The sequence below is a fragment of the Lepidothrix coronata genome, unplaced genomic scaffold (assembly GCF_001604755.1).
Source record: "Lepidothrix coronata isolate B3197 unplaced genomic scaffold, Lepidothrix_coronata-1.0 Scaffold61, whole genome shotgun sequence".
NCBI classification, from domain to species: domain Eukaryota; kingdom Metazoa; phylum Chordata; class Aves; order Passeriformes; family Pipridae; genus Lepidothrix; species Lepidothrix coronata.
Genome location: NW_016690241.1, coordinates 4127180 through 4152166, shown reverse-complemented (window position 1 = coordinate 4152166; position 24987 = coordinate 4127180). Strand labels below are relative to the sequence as shown.

Below are 24987 nucleotides of genomic sequence, written 5' to 3'. Positions count from 1 at the left end.
TGCCATGGGAAAAGCTAAACACATCAGATTTCAGCCTTTCTCTTATGAGCCCACTGCTACTTCACGTGTGCCTGCCTTCATCTCTATTGTGCAAGACCAATTTTAAACCCAAGGTCTTGAAATTAATGACTGTCTATGAGAGCCTTTCCCCAGGGGCTGAGGAGAACAGAGATGTGAGGGGATGAAGATTTCACTATCAGTCTCATCTTTTCTTTCCTTGCCCTGCAAGCACTCCTTAACATGGCACTGTGCTTACAGCAGAGATATTTTGGCCAATGTGCATGCATATAAATGTCTGTGCATCTGCTAAGATGCCACCAGCCAGAGATGCACAAGTCAGGGTGCTTGAGCATGAGGTGGGAGGAATGGATGGAGCTGCCCTAGGACTGCTCTGTGCTCAGCCTTCAGCCTTGCAGCTGGGGTGTGCTCCTTTTACCTCCCCACTGGTAGGGTCTGTACACTAAACTTTGGGGGATTTATAACCAGCCCTGCCAAGAGGAGACAGATACTTTGGGAAGCAGCAAGATGTGGTCCTGGCAGCTTCCTCAATTCAGCACTGAAGCTGGGTATTTCACAGCTTGCATAACCCTAATTTCCTTCAGGATTTTTGCTGAGGGGATACGATGCCAAGGGCTGCACGTAGAGGTTTTATTTCACTTTCAGAAGGCTGCCTGCTATTTCTATATTCTCATGCAGTCATGGAGCACTGCGGGCAATAGAAACCTTTAGTTTTCATTGATTATTCATGACACAGTTTGCCTTGCTAGGCATCCTCACAGGCCACAGAGCCAGCAGCCTCCCAATATGTGTGAGGGGACACATTTCCTTGCCGCAGACAATTTGGCTTGAAAATTTCCTTGAGGCATTCCAGCTCTGCAGGTAATGAAACACTTGGGTGACTTTGACATGGGTTCCCTCCTCACCAACTGCTGGGTTGCCTGGATTCCCCTGGCCCAGCTGCTGCCTCTGAGAGGGTTTGGTAGTCTCTTTTTGCTCTTCTTGCCTCCTTACAATGAGCCATGAACTCTGTGTGCTAACCCTGATCTCTGCCCTGCAGGGAACTGACTTGGGTCCCTGCCACTGTAAGCTGGGACCTAGCAAGGCCAGCAAGGAAATGTCAAAACTCAGACATCTCCATCTCTTTACAGAGACTGTATTTTTGCAACAGCCTGTTTCTTCTTTTCTTCTCCTTCTTTCCCCAGATCTTTGTCTGCTAAATAAAACAACCTACATTTTTGACCTGAATTACTTTATGTGTCCCTGAAGGCATATGCAGCTCCTAGGACTGTAGGAGGGTTTTCTTCTTTAGTGCGGTCAGATACCATCATTAGAGATGACAGCCAAGCTGGATCCCCTCCCAGTCTGAACACTATATTTCTATTTTGCAGCACAAACAATAACCCCCCAGATTTCTGTAGCACTGGCAGTCAGGGAGAAGATTGGGCTGCTTTTCAAACAGGCAGGCATCAATTCCGTGGGCAAAAAACCTCCCCGTTTCTGCAGGTGAGAACTGGGAAAGTTAAATAATTGCCAGCATCACTTGGCCTGCACCTGGATTCAGTCAGCAATAACTCCAGTGCTGTTAACAGAGGAACCAGCAGCAGACCACAACCAGGACCTCAATCTGAAGCCCCTGCAGCATCTCCTCCTCTGCCCCGCTAGTGCCTCTCCATAGGAAACCACCAGGCTTCCCCAGGCTCCCCAGAGGGTGTCCAAGGACCATACACCCTTGGAGCGGCAACAGAGGACAGGGTGGGATTTCCTCTTCTCTGCCCTCACCTCTCTGCTGCCAGCTAAACCCCTCCAGACCTGCTAAACCCCTCCAGAGAGGTTGTGTCAGACCTTAGCAAAGACTCACACAAGCTACACGTTCCAACTGGTGGGTTTTTTAAAAGGACAATGAAATTCCTCATTCTGCTCATTTTAACGCTCTTCCTATAACCTGCATGACAGACTGGCTGAATTAAACTAGCTGTGCTAATTTCTCTTGTTACAGCAACCCTGCATAACACACAAAATGCTTGGCTTTGGAGGATGATATTATAAAGAAGGACACTATAATTTAGTGGCTCATTTAATGTGAACCAAGAGAAATATGAGGCATGCCAATGCCGCACTGGGGCTCTATTTATATCCTTTTGGCATGCAGTGTGATTTATAATAAAGGATCATTTTTATATAGTATTAGCGCAGTAATGGAGCTTACTGGGTTACCACGCCTGAAGTTAGAAAATATTGTATTAGAAGAAGCTCTTCAAACACCGTGTAAGAATAGCCCTTTCTTCAATATTAAATCATGATTCCAAGCTTTTTAAAATAAATATGAATGCATTCTATTTACCTAGGAATCTGGGTTTTTATCAATGCAGCAGGAGGATCTCCACCTCTGAGCTCAGAAGATGTTGTGTGCAGCCTCACAGAGTTCACTTTTTGGCTCCCAGCCCTGCTGCTCAGCATCCTGTGGCACCCTCTGGCATTGGTAGCATCCTTCCCTGCCAGGAGCCCAGGAGGTTGAAAGGCAGAGAAAGCAGAAGTCATCTTTTGCTGGGGAGTGTGGTATCACCGCTTACGGGGAGAATGTCCTTCCTCTGTCCCCCTGCGCATGAAGCCCTGTGGTCCCCCAACAAGTCTCCCTTGCCCTGGGACTGCTGGTGGGGAGGAGGAAGGACGTCTATTTACCCCCTCAGAGTTTTTCTGGAGGCCACACAACAAGTAAGTGGTGGAGCCAGGAAAAGAGCAGAGCCACTCCTGGCACCTCGCCCTCTGCATGATTCAAAGCTTGTTTCTGAAGCAAGAGAACTGCATAATGTTTCATTTGTCCATGTAGAAAGCAGCGCATTCTGCTTCCCATTAAAGCTTGGGAACCTCATGATGATTCAGAGTGCATGCAGGAATGCAGCTCTATGATTTTTAGTGCCAGGCACTGTAATGCGTGCCAATGATTAGTTCTGCCATGCAGGTGGGTAAAGAAGTTAAATTTGGCTTGGAAACAAGGGGGGAACTAATCAGATGGAGGATGCTAGGGAGGAGTAGAGCTTGTATAAGGTGGAGCAATGCCTTTGCAAATGTCACTTCCCCTGGAGCTGATGTGCGAGGTGGGGAGATGTGAAGGGTTTTCCTTAAAGCATTAAAGGGAGCTGGTGTTGCTCACCCCTTGAGGAAAGATGGTCTGCCCTTCCCCTCCTCTCCACTGGGTAGGGAGGAGCAGGGGGAGGCTGCAGTACCCCTGCTGCCATGTCTCAGTGCCAGAACGCCTCTGACCAGCTCCACCAGCTGAGGCTTGGCTCCTGGGGATAAGGTGACAGTTTGATTCTTTTCAATGCTGACGGGGCTAATGGCTACCCTGGCCATCCTGGACCAACCTGAAGGAAGGGAAGCCATGAGAATGCCACGTTTGGTGCCATTCATAACATCACATGGATCTAGAAGACTGTGTAAGCACATGCTCCCAGTCCAAGCTCCCTCCTGGTTCATGCCAAGGTGGGTGTCACCCTGCAGCCCCCAGCACATGCTGTCTTGCTGGAGATCTCCCTGCTCTCCCAGCTCTGTGCAGGGGCACAGCCACTGTTGTCAGTCAGGAAGGTGACATGTAGGAGTGGACAAAGCCAGAGCTGGCTCTGCTTCCCGCTGAGCCAACATCAGGGAAATTGCCCAGCCACTTTGAATAAAAATGAATTAAGCAGCCTGGCAGTAACTCAGACTGTATTTTATTAACTTGGCCAGAACCAAGTAATGCTAATTTACCTCCCCGAAATTTCTTATTTTACAGCCATGCTCTAATATATGAAAATGTGCTGGCAAAGTTTTCGATAGGTTACAACCCTCCAGTTAGTAACAACCACACAGTAGGGCACTATCCCTTGGATAGGGGCTGAGATACAATGGGAAGCCCTACACAGCCCACCTGAACACTAAGGAAGCAAGTGATGGCTTCCCGTGCTGCATGCTGTGCTACCTTGGGAAAATCCCCAGTGGCTCATCACTTTTTGGGTGAGGAATGCCAGGTGCTTGAGGGGCCTTGGTGGTCACTGGGCAAGGGTAGGCACTGGCTCTAGCCCACAGGGGTGAATTGCTCTGCAGAGGTGCCTCCCTCTCTCTCTACCTCCCCTGTGTAGGAAAACAGTTTTTCTTGGCTTAGCAAATGCTATGTCTCAGTCTCTGCAAAATTGGGGGTGCACTTACTCATACTGCTAGGTATGATGCATTGATGCTCACCCTTGCTTTAGACAAGGTGTACTCCAGGAAGGAGTTAGACATCTACAGAAAGGCGAAAATCACCTTCTACACAGGCTTACCCCTCTGGGCCACACACTAAACATGGTGGAGTCCAGGATGGTGATGGAGAGCAGGACTTGTCAGTGGCTGAGAGCTCCCGCTAGTGGCTCCATGGGGGCTGCAAGGAGTCAGCATGCCTGGGGAGGTCTCCAGTGGACTGGCAACCCACCAGGATCCTAGGGTGCTTCTCTCTGTGTTTCATAGATGTTACCTTTGAGCTTAGCACTGGCACGGGAGTCACCTTTGGTACAAATTCATATCTTCCCCATTCCCTGCATTCTTGTGCCCTGTGTAAGCCCTAGCAAGAAATAAAATTGCCATGCCTTCCTTGTTTATTAGCAGTAATAATCCTAGTAATACTTCACACATCAGTAAGACCTTCCATCTGAGGAAATGAATGCACTTTACAGACATTAATGATTTAGGATGCTTAGCACATCTCTGAGATATGCGAGGAAAACCAGTCTTTTTTTTTTTTTACAAATGGGAAGCCAAAGCAACCTGTAGGTAGGTGACTTTTGGCCATGCAGGAAGGCAGCAGTGACACAGGGTGAGAGTTCAGTCTCCTTCACTACTGCCTGTGACAGTGGCTCCCTTCTTTTGTTTTCCAGCCAACCTCTTCTCCATGCCCATGATGCTGCAGTGGTGCCAACAGAGGAGCTGCTGCAGGCTCCTGGAGGCCAGACCCAACTTGCTCACTGTGCTGTTTGGGGGCTGTTTGCCTTCCCAGTGCTCACTTGCTCAAGGTGGGCTGGCCCTTGAGTGACTGCAGGTGCTCACTACTGCTTGGACCAGATTTGCTCTAGCAGTTCCCACATCTTGGGGATGGCCTCGGGGTGTGATGATGCCTGGCGCTCCATAAATTTCTCCAGTCCTCAAGGTAGGCAGGGAAGCCTGCCTAGGGGGTTTGAAGAGGATGGCATCCCAGGAACAGGTTGGGTGTTGCATCCCATCCCAGGCAGCTCTTTCACTGCAACTTTTCCTGTAAACACACTGAGGCTGTATCGAGTGCTGGGCTGGCTGCAAACATAGTCACCATTGCTCAGCTGCTGTCCCATTGCCTGTAGGGTTGACATGTGGAGAAGAAACCTGATTATAAATAGTCAGATGAACTCCAGCTCACTGGGCAGTGAACTTTGTTGTATATAGCTGCTTTGTAAAACGAAACCAGCCTGTGCCTCCTCCTGTGGAAAAAGAAAGCAAGCGAGGACCACACCTCTTCTATTATGTGCGTAGATCTGCCCATCAAGGTCTGGCAGCACTTGCCTAGTTATATGAAATGCTCACTATAAACATGGGACTACTGGGTGGTTGGTTGTTAACTATTTAGGGCACAACTTGAAATATTACCATTTGACCTGGACCACAGGCTGAAATGTGATTTTCTGCCTTAAGACACAACCAGATCTGGGTTGTCTGCTTCCCTCTGCTACGCAGAGCTTATAAATAACCCCCTTCACATCCTCAGAACAACTTCTTCTATTTTATTTTAAACATGAGAAGGAGGGGGAAAAAAAAAGCAGGCAGGCAAGCAATAGTGAAAGTGCCACCATGTTGTTCTATTTTAAACTCTGCTTGCCTGCACTTTCAGATGCAGGCAGGGGAGGAGACCACTGGGTCGGCCCACCACCACCCGCCCAGCCGCTGCGGTGTGCGTGTGCCTGTGTGCACTTATTGTTTTATCCTCACGTCACCTTTCAGCCTGGGCCACTCACCCTCCCTCCGTCCTCGAAATTTTGATTAATAGGTTTGCTTGCTTTTTATATCCACACATGTGGCACATCTGGAGCAAGGCGTGCCTCTGCTTTCTTGCTCGTTTTTTATCTCCCTCTCTATCTATATACGCACGGTTTTTCTTCTTTTCTTTTTTTTTTACTTTACTTGTGACTGCCATGGCAACTGTTACATGTTTGGCAAAAAGCTTACAGAGAAGAAAAGGGGCTCAGCGCTCAGCTGGCAGATGTCCAGTGTAATCATGCTGCAGCGCCGAAATGAGGCCTTTGGCCGGCTGCCGAGCTAGGGAGAACAAAGATGTCAGTTCCCCGTGTTGGCGGCGGCGCTTGTTTGGCACCCTTATATGGTTTCCCAGAACTCCTCGCCTTGGCGGCTTTCCATTCCCTTTAGGGCAGCAAACAGGATTAGCACACACAGACTTGTTTTTCTCTTTTCTCCTCCAACTGTTCCAATGACATCATCCCTGCTGCATTCAGCTGCCAGCAGGGTGACTTTGGGGGTGGATTTTTTTCCTGTAAAAAAAACCACCACTGCGCACACACCAGCAAGCACCATGGTTTAGGTAACCCTTGCACACCTTTCTTGTTAAATTAAAGCCCCTGAAGTGCCGAAAGCTCAGGCTAACCAAGCCAGATACACTGCATTTTTTTTAATTTTTTTTTTATCTCATAATTGAATTCCTGCAAGATAAAAATCTCCTTTTCCTCAGTAGGCTGTAATCAGTGCTCACAGAGCTGTGGTTTCCAACTGCCCTCATCATGTGCTTCCTTATGAAACTCCACAGAGAAATCGCCTTGGCTTGGGTGCCAATTTAAAGGGCCCTGGAGCAGGATGCAGCCCCTGTTGGCCCTCCAAAATGGCAGGGCTGGGACCACCCAGGCTGGGGTGCAGGGGTGTTTCGGTGCCCACCAGACTGCTGTGGGATAGTGCAGGAGGAAGCCCCTTCTGTTAAGGAAGGACTTTGCTTAGGAGTGGTTTTTGTTACTGCTAGCCATGGAGAGTGGGAAGAAAGATGTACAGGAGAAACTATTGAATTTTCTGCCTTTCCCCTCAAAGTCAAGACCTGTTTTTGCCTTCTGAACATCTTCTACCCTGGGTGTTTTCCTCTTTCCACCTGGTCTCTTTGCCAACCAAGTAACAGTCTCATGTCCTGTTCCCAAGGGAGCCCAGAGGGGTGCCAGCATCGCCCCCCACCAGAAGGTGGGCAGCCCTTGGCAGGGAGGTCGGGGCCAGCTGGGGCAGCAGGGTTGCCTCCCTGTTCCCTGCGCCTCTTTCCCTCCCGGCAGCACTCCTGTTTTCCTTGGCGCGGGCTGCAGGATGTGATGCTCACTTCCTCCTGTTGATGCAGACCCAGGGAAGGGGCCCAAAGGGGATGGTGGGCTTTGCATGAAGGGTTGTTCAGTGGTGGAAAAGCTCCCCAGCTAGAGGCTGGCCGCAGACCACTGGATGTTAGTCAGCATAGGAAGAGCTGGCCAGTCCAGTTCCTCATTGAGTCGCTCAGTTTTTCCACTGCAGAGGTGGACCGACAGACAGATGGACAGACAAATGTAGACGGCAAAGTAGGGTTGCTAGGAAAGCTTTATGTAAGTGGCTCTCGGCCGGCAGCTGACAGTGCAGCAAGTGTTCAGCTCCCAGAGCTCCACATCAAACCTGGCAGCACATCAAAACCTCTGTTTCATAACCCACTAGAAATAGGATTTTCTAACAGCGCCAAGAGGACTCGCCTTGTTGTTCAGGGACCTGGGATTTTACCAGTTGTTAATGGTTAACTAGTCAATGGCCTAAAAAACTCGATAGTGCCTTTCCCCATGATGAGGTATAGGATTTTACCAGGTGTTATGCCTGGCAGCAGCCATGCCACCCTGGTCCACCTGTTAATAACATTAATTAGCAATTAACAGCAACCAAATAATTACAGAATCAGCTGTAAGGAGGGACACCATGATGCTGTGAGTGGCTTTCCCAAGATGGGAACTGCTCTCCCTGGGAAGTGGGTGTGTGAGCGCGGCTGGGGAGGGAGCATGGCTGGAGTGGGGACTTCCCCAGGGAAGCACAGATTTCCAGAGGCAGAGATTTCATGGGAGGAAGAAGGCACCAAGAAATTAAATTGATGTACCCCAACTCTGACAGCTGAACCCCCCTGGCAGTGGCAACCCTCGCCTGCTCACTCCAGCTGACAAGGCTGGGCTGATGTCTGGACTCCTCTGGCTCCCTCCTCTGAGGGAGCAAGGCAAGCATCAGCCATGCCCTGAGCTTTACAGTGTAAGACAAAGCTCTGCAAGTGTTTTGCAGAGCAGAGCTGGGGCTTTGGCCAAGCCTGGCTGTGGCCAAGGGGCTTGCTGCAGTGCTGAAGGGCAGAGAAACCAGGTGCTGCTCAGATTCCCTGCATGCTTTGCAGGGCTGCTCCTCTGTGAGAGGGAGGCACCTCCTCTGCTCCAGAGCACCAAAGGGGATGGTAGTGTGCTTGCACCTGGACCTCTCCCCACCCTGGCTACATGCTGAGATGTGCTGATGGCACAGGAAAGGCAATTACATTTTTTTTCAGACATTGAAATAGCAGTGAGTGCATTAGATACATAGATTCATGGAGATGAAAAAGGCTCAAGTATTCATCTTATTCACTGCTCTCTCCTTCCTGATGAAGAGTTATCCCCTCCTGGACATGATCCAGTATTTTGTCCAGCCTTGTTTCCACTGATTCAAGTGTTGGGGCTTCCTTTGGGAAATTCCGTCACTGCCTAATGGACTTTGCTGTTAGGAAGTGCATCTTGCCCTGCATTTGGCTTCAGCAGTTTGTCTCTAGGCTCTAGGCTTGCTTCCCAATGTGCCAGCTGCTGTGAGTTCCTGCCTTCTCCAGGCAAACTAGATGTCTTCAGCTCTTTTCACTTTCTCCATAGGTCAGTCTTAATCCTTTAATAATTTACTACTTTCCTCCTCTGTGCTGCCATCTGCCCTCCTATTGGCCTGGTTCTGCCATACATGGGCAAAGTATCGCTGGGTGGAGAAAACCTCCCTGGTGTGGGACTGAGGCGCCGGGGGCTGTGACAGCAGTGGCTCCCTGACAGCTATGTGCTTCTCCAGCTCTGGGCCAGTGAGTGTGAGCTCAGCAGCTGGCACAGGAAAGCGCTGCTGGAGGGATGCTCTATTTAACACCAACTACTAATGGCCCAAAGGGGTTGTTCTGGCCAAGTAGGATTGCTGAGGCATAGAAACACCCTGGCTACACAGAGCCTTTCCCCTGGCCATACACCCTGCATAGGAGCAGGCAAGAGGTTTGGGTGGAGGAACTTCTCAGTGCAACTCCAAAAGGGCGAAGGGCCAGGTCAGTTTGAGAAGGGCGTCCTGCCCCTCCAAGGACCATCAACAGTGCAGCTGCAGGATGCCTCATACCTAGCTGGGTGTCTGAACTGGATGGAGCAAAAACTTCCTGTGTAGTCAAAAAAGCTGGATTGACCCACGTTACACCCCTGAGGGCCCCTCATGTAAAGCAGTCTCCTTCCCTCCATCACATTCCCAAAAATCGTGTGAGCACCCCTTGCCCTTCATAGAAGTTGTCATCTGCAGCTGATACTCATGCATGTTTGGAGGTATGGGAGTGTCCCTGTTCCTCACCCATCACCATGAATTGACCCCAGAGGAATGCATTTCTGTGGTTCATATTCCAAGCCCCTTTTTGTGCCCTCACCTCATTTCCCTTCTTTTGTGTCCCTGTACTTGCAGCTCCTTGAAATGGAGCCAACAGGGCCATGAACCCCTCCACTCTGTGCTCCCAACCGTCCCCTTGCACGCTGTGTCCCCTCTGCCTTCAGGCAGCTCAGCACAGCTTGGCCTGGGTCAGATGCCTGCGTTCCTCCTCGCCCTGGGACCCAGCGCTCTTCCTCTCTTTTTGTTTCCTTTTGTTTATGGAACTCAATCCAGCTCTCAGGCCATGCGCAAATGCTCTGCTCCTGGCCAACTTGAACTTGTTTCAAGGAAGATTGCACAAGAGTTCAGGGCTGGTGCTCGGAGCCAGGCCTGCTGGGCTGGCTGTTTTGTTCTCTCGGCCCTAGTCCTGCCGGAGGACCTGCTGGCATGAACTCCCGCCAAAGTGGAGTCAGCAGGATGCCGCACGAGCTGCCTGGCTGGGAGGAGCTAGAGAAGCAGTCCTGTGAGGTCAGGGACAGGCTTTGCAAATTCAGCTTAAAAAAAAAGAAAAAAGAGCAAGTTTGTCTGGGATGCTTTGCTTTCCCTTTAAGCCATTCGGATTGATGGTAAACCCAGCTACCTCCAGGTATAAATAGCTTTTATTCCAGCTAAGCAATAAAAGCTCTGCTGTTTGTGGTAGAGAAGCCAGGCTCCAAGTGGTGAGAAAGGAGCTGACAAGCAGAAATAGCTTTCCCAAAATCAAAGGAGAAAAGGTGGAGGGGTCCTGATGGCATACACAGCTGCGAATGTGTCCAGGAGCCTTTACCTCCCTCCCTTGGCACAGGGCTGGGGCACCCTGCAGAAATGGCTCTCTGGGTTGCCATTTGCAGTCTGGCTGGCCTTTGGTGAGAGAAAGCACTTACTACCCTTCTTCTCTCAAGCACAGCTTTTATTTCAAGTGATGTGAAACCCTCGCTTGTGTGGGTTTAAAAAAGCTGTGGGCGAGTAGTAAAAAAAACTTTTTTTTTAAAAATGGTTCCTAACTTGATTTTAAAGACAGTTTTGTTATGTTTGGTTGGTTGGCCTGTCTTTTCAGTAACCTTGTCAACAAAAATATCAGCAAAGAGATGATATGGGAATACTTGAAAAAATCAAACCTATCTGCTCAAGCAGGCTGCGGTAGGGTGGACCCTTGGAGAGTTAGCTGACCTGCTGAGCCTCTGTCAATTATTTTTAAAGAATCACATGGAATGTGAAACTTCAGGACGCAGGAGGTTCCTCAGCAGTCTGCAGCTGAGATGTTGAAGTGCCTTGGGACAACCATTGCCATCACAACGAAGAAATTTTGTTTACTTTCCTGGCACGGGACCTCCCCACTTTGAAGGAATCTGGAGTGACTAAAAATCCCTTGGCAAAGCTCTGTCTTTCTCAGAGATGGGATTCATCTCAGCTGACTGTAGAAGTGTGAAAGTCACGCAATGATCCAAACTAATCATCCTTCCTCTTCTAACAGGGCATAAGAAGCAACATCCATCTCTCACACACATATATATGTATATACATATATCTATATATATGCATACATATACATACATACATATATATGTATATATATGTTCAGTGGGACAAATCTCGTGCTGGAAGTGCCCACCTCTCTTACTGAGCATAGTGGGAATTTGGGAGTTTTGGTTATCAATAGCTGTCTACCTTAGAGAAGATGAGCACAAAATTGTATGACTTGCCCTGGAGAACAGGCTTACTTTTGGTCCTTTGGAGCCACAGAGGAGATGCTTGATGGCTTACACTGGCTATGCAGTGACATACAAATTCTTCCTCTGACTCACAGGTTCTAGTGCAGTTTCTTGGCTGTTGGCAACCTCATTAAAAACCCTGACGAATGCAATGATACAGCCCCTGAATTATTCTCACTTCCACCAATTTTGTTTGAGAACATGGCAATATTCTCCCCATATTTTACAGTTTAACGTAATGCTGATAAATGATATGACAATGATAAATTTTCATTTTATTTAAAGCTGTTTATCATCCATATCTATTATAGAAAGTCATCAATTATGCAAAAAGCGTGAATGTTTAAAGAGCCTCTAAAGTGTCTCTATTTATGGATTGTATGTGTGTATTCTTTACTCCTTACACTGGAGACTCCTCCATTAAGTATCATTTCGCACAAAGAGCCTGAAAAATGAAACTTGACAGGGAGATCTTAGACAAGCTGGAGGCTTGTCACAAAATGTGGCGGAGCCATAAAAATTTCACGTCTTGGGAAAATCCTTCAACACTTAAAGCTGGGTCCTAATCAGAGAACCAGCGGACTAGATGGATGCAGTGTATCTCAGATCAAAAAGCCATGCTCTATGGCTTGCCTGAAATCACCTTCCATAGCTTAGCCAGGGCTTCTCAATAGAAGGGGAAATAATTAGTTCCTTCATGAGCTCTCATTAGTGGAGGGGTCCACACTGCACACAGCCCAGAGATTTCTCCAGTCTGTCGTCTGTCGTAAAAGCCAAAGGAGCAGCATCCCAGCAACTGGCATGTGTGTGGACCATGCTGCAGAGACTTGTGGCTTGCAGAGGTCTGCTCTTGCTCTGGAGCGAGGGAACCAGATGGATGAAATGGCTGAGATGTCATAAGTGGGGCAGCTATTGCTCATCTCTGAGTTTGCACAGCAATCTCTTTGCTATGGAGGGACAGATTCTGCTCACAGGGCAGTGTCTTTGGAGCCACCTTGCACTAACAGCAGTGTAATTGGCAGCTTGTTTTGGTATGTGCATTAAATCACAGTAACAGGGAGGTTTTACAGCAAGGAATACAGGTCAGGGAGCAAATACCAAACAGAGACCCTTTAAAGTAGCTGAAGATGTTGGCATCTTGGATCTTTTCTTTCTTTCCTTTCAAGATAGTGGGATGACAAAAAAAAAAAGAGTTAAAGTAAGGAAATTAGATCACAAAAAGCAAATTAACTAAACAGCACCATCCTGGCCTGATGCTGATCTTGCACATGGTGTGCCAGTAAATCCCAAGTAACCCAGCACACATCTGGGCGTTTCTGGGGCGGCTCTGTCTATTCAGGCCTGCCAGGGTGTTGGAGGGGGCCCGCAGCTGCCAGAGCTCTTCGGTAGCGTGTGACAGGAAAGGGAGAGCTTTCTCACACATCTGACACAAGAGGTCGATTGTGGGGATTGCTGACGGGTGACCTCCCTGTGCCACCGGTGCTGGGGCTGCGAGCTCCTCTGGCACAGGCACCCACCAGGAGACCTTCTGCTCTTGCATTACAATGCCCATAGCATTGTAAGTGTCCTGTAGTTGCCAAAGACTTAGATACTTAAACATCTCCCTGAAGTAATTAGTTGTGTTTTTAAATTAATTACAACGTATTTAGTGCTGTAGGGGATGTGTCAGGTTGTGACAGAGAAGGGAGTAGAAAGCCTGTGGAGTGGGAAGTATGGCGGCATCAGCTATTTTTAAACATGCCATGCAAGGTCACCTCCACAGTATCCCTGCACGCGGCGCTGGTGTCTCCCGCCTGCCTGCCCTTCATAGCACATGGTGATCTTTGCCGTGAAATCTTTAATTTTCTTTCATTCTTCATTTCTATTCTTTGTTGCCATCAGGAGATGTCCTTGACAGTGCCATGCAACTTTAAGCCAAGTAGGCAATAATACAACAGCGGAGTTGCAGCCATCATGCCTTTTATTGAGTGCATTAAAGGCCTAGGATCAAAGGCTAGTTACTTCCAGCTCTAGTAGAGTTGCAGTGGCACATTAGTAGGACTTTTTTTTCTCCCTACGAGTTCAAACAGCTACACAACTTTCCATTCAACTTCTATTTTTTCCTTAGGTTCAGGGCATGAGGATGAATGGTCTCTGAATCCTGGCTTCTCCCATGGCAGACACTGCCTCTCACTGCCAATCTGCCTGTCACAGAGCTTGTTGTGGATCTTGTACCCAGTGCTCTGACAGTTAGGCTGGTCCAGAACATCACCAGAGAGAAACCTTTTGCTTTACAGCCATGAGCAAAACCAGTTTCTCTTGTGGCATACAGAGAAATGTTATTTTCTTTTGGTAGCTCTCTCCTATACATGCTGATGAAGGGAGAAAGGTTCCCTCAAGAACTTCTCCATGGCCCTCCCAGTACCTATTTGTGCATGTCAGCATCTCTGTTTTTTGCCTCCTCTGCTGGACACACTTCCCAGTGCATCCTGGGATTGTGCTTGTCTTTCCATGACAGCATCCCATTGGTGCCCAAAATAATTAACTACCAGCATGTCCTTTTCCCCTTCAGCCAGTTCCAGATGAGTTCACAGTTCACAGTGTCAGTTCTTGCTGTTAATCCATAAACTATAACCTTTACATCGGGTACTGTTCAACATAATTAGATTTCTATTACATGGTGTTTTTCCTGCAGTTAAACAAGACTTGCTTTACTTCAACAGCCAGCCCCAGGTGAGGTTTAATTGTAACCTTGGTGTTAAAGCTCTTGTGCTTGCACACCATTCTCTCAAAGCCTCCAGTCCACCACACCACAGCCTGCACTTATCTTGACATGACACATTAGCAATCATCCATAGCTCTCTGGCAGCTAGACCCAGACTTGCCCTGCAGGATGTCAGCCCTCTCCCAAGGATCAGCTCTTTTCATGAAGAGAAGAATAAAACCAGGATGGCTCTTAGTCAGGTCACCCTGACTGCAGCATAAACACACTACCTGCTCTGGTGCAAGCTGGAGTGGAAAACAAAGGTACAATAGACCAAACAAGGTCATTAAAAACAATTTGATCCAATTATATATCTACAACCAGGGCTCTATGTTTGATGATTTTTATTTTGTGCTGGGAGGGAGGGAAAACAACCTTGCACATAATGGAGTGGTGGTGGGTACTGAAAGGTGTCTCCTCTCACATAAAGCAGCAGTAAAGCCTCCTCAATCCACCTATACCTTGGTTGAATGTTCATTTACCCCTGCTCTCACCACTGCTATTCACTGTGGTTAAAAAATGTTGGTATGCAGGAAAAGTTTCCTCCTACAGTGAGAGGGCTGCGGCCACCCCCCTGCCTGAACCCAGTGGCCGCTTTTACACCACAAGAGCATGACAGTAAGAGAAATGCCTGGGGAAGTGAATCAATAGTGGCACACTGGCCAGCTGCAGGGTGAGGATGGGGTAAATTGCTGGAAGAAACTTTCCCAGCCACCGGAGGAGTTGGGAGAACAATGCGGAGAAGAGGATGTGAGGCACTTCCCGCCACTGGCCAGCCCCGCGCCAAGGAGTGCCGCAGCCTCCAGTGCTATCTTTGTACCCTTGTCATCGTCTGGAGGCGGCTTTTGCTGTTTGCTGTGGGTTTCTATACTCTTGTTTCTTTCAGCTCTCTCTCAGAGATCTAACTGTCTCTGCAAAACAAGGGGACTGTTTTCCCCAGCCTTTCTGGCTGACATCCACTCAGCCCATCCGAGGCAGGTCTCTGGGCCAGACTGGGAGTGTGCTGGTTCCTCTCTAAGATCTGGCTGCTAGAGCAGCGCAGATGCTTTTTTTCTCTTCTCATCCCTCTTTCCCTCCTTCTATCCCTGAGAGACGGAGATAGAGGATGTCTTGTTTGTTCTGCTTTCCCATCACATTTGTCTATTACCAGCCACTTGAATCTCTGTCTACATCCTGCAGAGCTGCTTCTCTCTACAGTATTCAAGTGCCTTTTGCAAGGGGGAAAAAAAAACCTCACAAAAAACAACCCCAAACAACCCAGCCCTGTGATTTTCCTCCCTGCTCTCAGGAAACAAGTTTGTTTGTTTTTTAATGAATGCAAAAGAATGCAGATAGCGGTGAGGAAAAGCTTGGGCAATGAGCTCGGCACTTCTTTATTTAGGCTTCTCCATGTATATCAGCTGAGCCCAGCAGGCAACAAAGCAAGAGCTGGATGTTATTTCAGGAAAAATCTGGTCTTTCATGCTTGAGACAGAGTAGTGTCCCTGGAGGGCAACCCTGGGCTCCTATAGTGCATGGATGATTTGGACAGAAAATGGTCAAGGAATTTCAGCAATGCTGCTTTTCTTCTCTGTCTTCCAGGCTCTTTGTAGCAGGTGTCCCCAGGGCTGCCCACTGCCACTGAGACAGGTCGGAAGGACTTTGCACTTACAGCTCTGCCTGGCCTGGTATTTCCCACTGCTCCAGTGCTGGACACTTATGGTTGCACAGGACCAGAGACACAACAGGCACATCCATGGTACACTGTGAGAGATGGACGGTGCATGGCAGTGGTGGGGACTCTGCACCTTACACCATGTGGGCAAGGCAGCTGTGCTAGGTGGCATTGGCAGAACATTAATAACAGGTTCATTCCAGCTGTATGCTTCTCGGAAACAATGGGCTGAAATCACAGTCACGCTGATGTCCACACCAAAAAGAAAAAAAAATCCTAAAGCGATGTGGCAGATAAAGCACAACATTTCTCTTGACTTACTGCTCCATGCTAGTTAGTTTTAGGTGTTTCTGCCTTACTGAAAGTCAAATTCCAGTCTTGAAGCTTCATTTCAGCATGAAAAGTAGAAGTGCATTACACAGAGTAATCTGCTTAGATTTATAATTTAATTTAAACAGCATATATATTTTGGCCATGGCTCTTTGCTGAATTCAGCACAGATTCAGGCTTGGTCAGACTGCAATTGCATTTTTCCATGCATAAAATATTCATTGGACTTTTTTACCTGGCTTTAGCCATGATATTGTGTGAATCACATCTTCGGAATACCTCAGTAGTTAAAGGCATATCTGTTCATTGGGATCCAAGCAGCTCTAAGATAGGTCACCTCTAGTTACAAGCCTGATATTCATTTTCCCATGGTGAGCATATTTCTTCTTTAGTCATATGGGATTTTTGCTTCTTTCAAAGTATGTCTTTTGTAGCAGATTTTAATGTAGATTTTTATGCAAGAATGTATTACTAGGTTGTTTTCTATTGATGCAGAGAAATCTTTTATGCAATTTGCATCCCATTAACAGCTTCATAAGAGACGATCCTGATTCTAATGGCTCTGCACAATAAGCCAATAAAGCCAAATATGGAAAGGATTATGGAGTGTGTTGCTGTCATACCCACAAAATGGTTCATATGTTCAAAAGAGAGGTATCAACTCATCTGACACCTAAGGTTAGTTCTAAGAGTTACTACTACTGATATTTTTCAGCAGTGCTTTGTCTTTTATCTCCTGTAGGTTGCCTTCTCAATTTTCTTGCTCTGGAAGCAGAAACAGAAGAGGAGCTCCAGCCTGCAGCCTTGCATGTGGGCATCCTACGCAGCCTGATGGGTGGAAAATGCTGCCGGATTCCAAAACAACACAGTGCTGTTACATCATTTCTCTAGTGCTGGAATAACAACAGAGGCTGCCTTAGGGCAGGTATAGGTGCTAGCCGCTGTCCCTGCCACCAACACCTTCCTGAAGGCGTATTTACACCCTATGCTTTCCCTGTAGGAAAGGCCAGGTGTCTGCGCTGAGCCTCTCAGACCTGCTGCCCATATTTGATGCTGCTGGCACAAGGTAGGATGGTGGGCAGGCCTACCAGCTGTGGAGGATGAATAACTCTCTCCCCCAGCATCAAAGTTTCAATCCTTAGCCTTGGGGGGAGTTTATCGGGTTTTGTAAAACAGGATATTAGAAGTGAAGAGCAGATGTTAGAAGCCAGCCTCCCGCTGCCTGAGACCCTACAGCTATGCAGAGGGATGCAAGGGGATGCCCACATGGGGAAACAGTCCCAAGCTGTGGAGAGGTTTCTGTTCCCATCACTCAGGGAGCACATTTTTACAGTGTTGTTATATAAAACTACTGCTGTGAGGAATGAGGTGGCAGAAGAATGAAACTGGTAGAAAGGTAGCTCTGAGGAGAGAGGGAGTGTGGTGTGAAAGGTAAAGCTGTAGTCTAGAGCATGGTGGGATCTGCCCACAGCTGACTTTTCTCTCTGTCCACCAGATCCTTCCTTGTCTCCTCCTGCCTCATCTGGGCACAGCACTCACAAGTCAGCTCAGCCATCTGGCTCTCTTGTACCCTCTCTTATCCTGCAGGACACAGGCTGAAGTTCTCCTACAAAAACAATTAATTGTCCAGGCTCCTGGGAAATATATGGAAGGGTACTTGTTTGAACTGTGGCAATGCCCATACCACATTCCCTCCTGTGCACATGTGATGCTCTATGTGTTTTTAACTAGCTGAAGGTTTTCACAGACTCATTCCCTAATAGAGAGACTTTATAACAAAACAAACAGCACTCACAAAAGTATTTTACCTTCTTTAGTCATGTTTGTATATGCTCTTCTGTTTTAATTGTTCAGCCATTGTGGGGCTTCAGCATGTTTTGTTTGTATATTGTGGCCTGTGTTTTCAGCTTCATGGTTATCAATATCGTCTTTATGCCTCCACTTGATTTAGAGCAGCATTTTCAGAGTCGTGGCCCATTCACACTGTTCTTCCTTTAACTTCACTAAGCCGCTGTTGCTGCCATCCACCTTTGAGACAGCAGCACCATGACCTGAGGATTTTTCCAGTTGTTGCAAAGCACTGAACAGGCATGGTTCCTCTTCCTGAGACCCACAGGGTACACTGATTGGGCCTGGCAGTGGCAGGAGCTGGATACCAGCTTCAGATTTGCATTAGGAGCTGAGTCGGCCCAGTTTTGACATGTTCTGATTCACGGTCTGGTATCTTCTGACCTCTTGTCTCCACATGGCACGACTTTGAGGTCACCACGTGCCCCTGATGGGTGCACCGCTGGCTGCTTTGGGGTAGGCCCAGGCTTGGGAGGGTTCTCAGACGTGGACCAGCCTGAGGAGATGGTCTGTCACCTCCCAGGTTGTAGGATGTCTGGAAACTGGGTCTGCGCTCCTAAAAATGCAATTTTCTTTGCCACAGGATTTTGCACTAGCCCAAGCTTTTGTGTTTCTTAAAGTTCTAGCATCTGTAGGGTGTAACTTTATCAAAGACTAAAAAAGACAGTTCAGCCAGCTTCAATATGACCCTCCCCTCCCTTGTTTTCTTTTCCCTTTCTCTCAGCCTTTGAATTTTCCTTTCCTCTGGACTGTATATTTTATCCTTTATCTTTTTTCCTCTACAACTCTATTATGGTGATACCTAGCAAAGACCAGGACCCTATTAGACACAGACAACAAAGACAGTTTTCAAAGAACCTGGCTATAAAATGCCTTTTTTGGAAGTTTCTGCTTTCAGTTACTTTTTTCTCTACTTTGTTTCCCAATCCTTTTTTCTGGATATTTCCTTCCTTCCTTCCTTCCTTCCTTCCTTCCTTCCTTCCTTCCTTCCTTCCTTCCTTCCTTCCTTCCATCCATCCATCCTAGGAGTATGGGAATAAGGAGCTGGGAGGAGTAACATCACTGAAGTGTTTCTTTTCTTCCCCATCTACCGCTCTGTGTAGCAGCCAGAGAGGAATACAGAAGCCTGTCCTGGAAAGGTTTCGGTGGAGCAGTCAGTGAGTTGAAGGGCTGGCTGCTCTTGCTTTCCAGTGGGAAAAGGAGGTGGCCTAGCTGCAAGGCAGCAAGTGACCTATACAGGGGGCATTACATTTCCAGATCCCAAGACCTCATCTACCAAATGTGGCCCAGCTGTGCCCCTGGCAAGGTCAGTGTGGAGAGCAGGCACCTACGTGGCTGTGTGATGGCCCTGCTTTCCTCGGCAGAGTTAGCTACCTCAAATGCCAAGTTAGCAGGTAGAGAGCTAGCATTCATCCTTAGAAGCTCCTCCAGCACTGGGCAGCATTCTTAATCAACATGTCTTTGAGGCCCTTGATAAAGAATACAGCAAAATTATTATTTTCATGGCAGCTAAACAGTTTTCGAAACACTCAGGATTGTTTCGGTTTATGCTTCAGACCACAACACTTACAAGACAAATGCTATGCTCCTCGGTGCAGCTTCCTTTAGCTATGATTTTATTTCTTTAGGGCTAAATTTTGTTTTAGCCCTAATTAAAATTTTATTTCTGCTAATCCTCTATAATATTTTCCACCATGGCATTGCAATGCCTGCACTGGCACTGAAGGCTTTTTTATTTTCTGGATGCAATTAGGGTTGACATGCACACACAGACAGGGTCGGAACTTCTGGGTTGGCTTTCTTGGGGGATTTCAGGCAGGTTATGTGGGTTTTCTCATTTAGGACTTTGGTTGTGTGCAGATGCCTTCAGGCTTTGGGGAGCAGAGAACTGCAGGACTCCTTTTGGTTAAAAGACAAGCTAATGGGCCCAAGAATACAGCAGTGGCTTTGAGAGGTTACACAGAACCATAGAATCATAGGATGGTTTTGGTTGGAAGTGACCTGAATGATCATTCAGTTCCAACACCTTCCACTAGACCAGACTGTTCAGACGCCTATTTGTAGTGTCACTTCCTATCACACTTGCAATGAAGGCAAATGTTTGCACTGTGATAACATTTCTTCTGCTAGAGCTTTCTGTTTGGGGATGCTGCAACATTTTCTGCAGGGCATATCGCCCTATGTTGGGGTTGTGTGAAATCTCATCTAAAAGAATTATGGCTAGGCAATGTTTTATATATTTGACATATATAACAATGCATTTTGCATCACGGAACTTAGTGCATGATAATATCCAAGGTGTAAGTTCAAGGGATTCAGCCTGCAGCATCCAGCCAGTGCCACAACCCCCACTCTTAGACAACTTTTGGGTGTTTAAAGTCAGGAGGCACCATTTTAGCCACCTATTCTGCTGTACCCATAGGAGACTGGGTCGTGAGAAGACAGAAATTAATAATCTGGTGAAAGGAGAAAGGAAATGTCTCTAGGCGAGAGATAGGATTCAAGTGAGGACTACCAGAGCTGCTGCTTTGCATTTGACTTGAGCTGAGCAGTAGTTTTCCTTTCCGGTGTCAAGTGCTAGGCTTTGTAGGCAGCCAGGCGAATGTATGGCATGGATTTCAGGTGATGAAGTGTGGAAGTCTAAGATGGCAAATTAAAAGTCCTGGGAAGAGATCAAGGCCAGAGGGGGAAGAGCCTTGAGGGTAAGTCATACGAGTAGTGGCTGAGGTCATTTGGTCTGTTCAGCCTGGAGAAGAAGAGACTGAGGGGAGACCTCATTGCAGTCTGCAATTTCCTCGTGAGGGGAAGAAGAGGGACAGGCACTGATCTCTTCTCCGTCGTGATCAGTGACAGGACCTGAGGGAACAGCCTGAAGTTGTGTCAGGAGAAGTTTAGGTTGGATATTAGTTTTAGACTATTGAGCCTTTCCCACCTGGCACCTTTTCAGGACCATTGCTGTAGCTCTCCTTTGCGCTTTCTGCAATCAGCTCAGTCTCCCTGAACTTCAGTGGCCAAAACTGCACAGATGACACTTCAAATGAAGCCTTGACAGCATAGACAACAGGGGAAGAATGGTTTCCTGTTTGTCACAAGCTGGGCTTCTGTTTGTACACCTCATTAGAGCACTTTCATTTTTTACTGCAGCATGACCGTGCTCATTCATGTTGAGCTGACATCCCTAGACCTCCTGCAGAACTGCTGCTGTGCTAGTTGTTCCCCAGTTGGTCTTGCACTCCTTGATGATGCCTACAAAACCCCAGAGCTCCACTTTGTCTATTCTGAATGGTGCTTCTCTTCCCACCCCTCCATCTCATTTGTCGTGATTGTTTTGCATTCCCCTCCTGTTCTCCAAAGTGCTTGTTCTTCATAGAGTCCTGTGCTAATTTAATGTGTTCCCTACTCTTGTGTTTTTTTCCAAAGATATTAATGACAATACTGTGCACTGCCAGACATAAAACAGATGGCTTCAGACTTCATTTGATATGTACTGCCTGTTTGACAGTGAAGCATTTATAACTGCTCTTAATCTGGTTTTCCAAGCAGCTGTACACTCCTCTAATAGCAGTATCTTTTAAGGTGTGTTTCTTTGCTTGGTTTATGAAAGTGTCAGGTAAGACAAAGGCAAAAACTGCATTAAAATCAAGATCTAAGACCTACCGTAAAAGGAAATTAGATTGATTTGATGTGATTTGCTCTTGTCAAATCAATGCTTGCTGTTCTTCATCTGCTTGTTGTCTTCTAGGTGCTGGAAAATAGTTTATTAAATTATCACTTCCAGTATTTTTCCAGGAATTGATATTAATCTGCCTGATCTCCAATTCCTGGCTTCTCCTTTACATCCTTCCCTTTCATGATAGGTGCTAGATTTGCCTTTCCAAGTGTGCAGAAATACATGCCCCCCCATCCCTGACTTCTGCGCTGATGGTGCCAAATGGGCTTCAGCTGTTTTACCCAGTATGGCAGAAGACTTTCAGGGCTTGTCAGTTGGAATATAGCTGAGTTATTTAGACACTGTCTGACTGTTTTGTTCTTTCTTGCTGCCAGTATTCTTACCCTCTGACTGGGTATGCTTGTTGTGTTAAATGGAGCACTTTTGAGCAAAGACTGAAGGAAAAAAGTATCAAACAAAAAGCATGTTTGACATTATCATTCAGTATCTCCTGTTTGTGAAACTCAGGTCTTTCTTTAGCTCTCCCGTTGCTACTAGTGCATGCACTTCACACCCACTGTTTGTTGCATCACATCTTCATGTTGTTCTTCCATGCTTATGCTGTTCTTTTATACTTAGTAGCCTGACCTAGTTCTACTTTCTGTGTGCTTCCTCTGCACTTCTGCTACTAATGAAGAGTTCGTGATTTAGCCAGTTGATACCTTACTAGCTTCCCTTTGTACTTGTGCTGTGTTGTCTCAGTACCAAGAAGCTCACAGTAGTTCTGTGCCTTTCATATAACTTCCTTAGGACACTGCCAACTTCCAAAATGTCCTTTCTGCCTAGGATTTGTACCTCTGGGCTTGTGTGTACTAACACTGTGAGTTAGCTAAAGTCTGTCTCAAAGCTCACTGTTTTGTCTTTGTTTTCTTTTTTTTCCCTTTGCCTCCTTTTCTAGAAATCATGACTTCTAATACTTCAAGATCACTCTCACATCAGTTGCTTGTCACCATCACCTGCAAAAACAGTTCCCCTGTATTAATCAGAATAAAATTTTTTAGAGTAGCTGGCCAGGAAGAAGCTAGAGAGATGGCAGCTGCTGTCAGTTCAGGGAAGGGTATAGACTGAGTACCAGAATAGAGCCAGACAGAGAAGCCCCTCCATGTTTAGCACTTAATGGTGTCAGTAAAAGTTATAATTACCTAGCTATGAACTTATCATTAGTTTCCAGGAAGTGTAGCTAACGGTGGTGCAAATATTTGTGTTATTTGAGTAAAACATGAACAATGAAAGCATGTTATTAAAATACTTTCTCAGTTCTGTTTGTCTGTCTTAGGACTTTTTAATAATTGTACAAATACAATAAGAGGGCTGAGGCCTTATTACCACAGAGTTAGTCTTTATTAAATTATTCATTGACATTAAATTGTGTTTTCAAACACAGAGATTTGGGGCCAAGTAGAGCTGTTTTGTCTTCATTGAGCCAGACCCTCCAGCTTCTTGACAGCCAACCAAGATGCATCTGGCCTTCAAGACCATATGAAACTTTTCCAGCCAGCTTTTTCCAGTGCACAGTGTGCGCTGTTCCTGGTAACATCTCACTCCAGCTACATTAGCCCTAGAAGAGCTTTCTTGTGCAAAACTCCAAGCCAAAAGTCGCTTTCTGGGAGCTGCTCTCTTCTTTGCAGCACATCCCACACAAGCTGACTTTCTTCCTCCTGTGGCTGTTCCTAGGTGAACATCCCTGTGCTGTTCTGGAAAAGCTCCCCTGAGCAGAGTGAAGGCAAGTTGGCTTTTGGCTGCTATCTCTGGCTCTGGCATGTTCCTGCCAGTATCCCTTTAGGTACTGAGAGATTTACCAGGAGGGTGTCTGGTAATTCTGCTGCAAGTTATTTTAATAACATTATTGATTTCATTACTTCGCTGTAGTTTTGCTTCACTACATCAAATCTTGGCACTAAGGTAAAGCAGCAGCTAGTTAATTCAGTATAAATTATGCTTCTTTATGGGGCATCCAGAAGTAAAGAGAGCTCCCAAAGCTCCCATGGATATCTGCCCAGAGGCTGGGATGGTTGCTAAAGGAGCTGTTGACTTTACCTTTCCAAACAACCACATGAGCACAGCTTTATAACTGATTCCTCTTTATATAATTGTATAAAAAGAAAACACTCTTCCACTATTGTAGAAGAGCTATGATGATGCATCAATAGCTGGTATTCTTGCAGGCAATTTGATTTCTGTTCTCTATCTTGCAATTGTTGATCTGATGTGTCCTCTGATGGTTGCTCTTTGAATCATAGGAAGCTCCTTGGGAAAGTGCAGAGACCTTCAGACCTCAAGGAGAATAAAGTGGTCACAGGTGGTTGACTGGGTGAGCCATGGCAGTAATGCTGCATAGTCTCCTACTCATATGGGTCTCAGAAAACCAATTTCTCTTTAAAAAGAAAAAAAAAACAAATCTACAAAATGCTGCCACAGTACATTATTCTTTTACAGTCTAATTCAGAATCAATTGTCATGAGTTGGAGAACGTTCCTGCTCATACTCTTGGACTTTGGATCAGATCTTAAAATGCTTTAAAAAAGCTGTGAAAAAAAAGATGGGAAGATTTGAAAGGCTTCCCAATAAATACATAGATGGGTAATGTATTTGTTTTTTTTCTAACATACCTAGAGGCTTAGACAACTGGCATATTTACATCAATATATTCTGGTTAAAAGAAATCACATTACTGGCAAGCAGAGGACCCCCTAAACCTATAGCTCATTTTCCCTGAAGTAAAATCGAAAGTAGCAGAGTCAGCTCATCATTTCTTAAAACAAAACATCTATTAAAAGTAACTCACCTGAGGGAAAAGCATGTTGTAACAGACGGGCTTTCCACTGCTCCTCTGAGAACACCCAGTGGCCAAAACCCTTGCACCTAGACCCCACTGCTCAGATCTCCTGCTGATTTTGTGGGAGAGGACTGAAAGATACATGACAATCCCAGGACTCATCCTCCTATTAACACATTCGCAGAAGTAGCTGGAAGGACAATTTACCCTACCTCTTCCCTACTGCTTTTTTATTCCAATAATTCAGTTCATGTCCATCCTGAAGAATTAGTTCACCAAAGAGCTGACCTTGTAGGAAACCGAAGCATGCTGGAGAGAAAATAAGCCCTAGTTATTAATGTAAAAACAAACAGCTCAGTGATGTGTGATACGAGTTCCAAAATTACATTTAAAACCTTTCAAAACTAAACCATGAAGAGAAGGCCTGACACTTTCGCTAACACTGTTTAGAGTGAAAAGCCAGAATGGAAAAACCTAACTGAAAATGTATTTGAAAATGGTTTCATAAAAATAAGTATCACAAGAAACAAACTGGAATGAATA

The 24987-nt window shown here is 46.5% G+C and overlaps 1 long non-coding RNA gene across 2 annotated transcripts; it reads left to right on the top strand.

The window, feature by feature from the left end:
* The first annotated feature begins 12311 nt into the window (after positions 1-12311).
* On the top strand, positions 12312-23263 carry LOC108498578. 2 transcript variants are annotated; one of them, XR_001875222.1, is made up of 5 exons: positions 12312-12415; positions 15709-15865; positions 16854-17036; positions 17112-17177; positions 23053-23263. It is a non-coding gene; the product is annotated as an uncharacterized LOC108498578 (long non-coding RNA). The 2 variants fall into 2 exon arrangements; XR_001875223.1 differs by lacking the exon at positions 15709-15865.
* The last annotated feature ends 1724 nt before the right edge of the window (positions 23264-24987 follow it).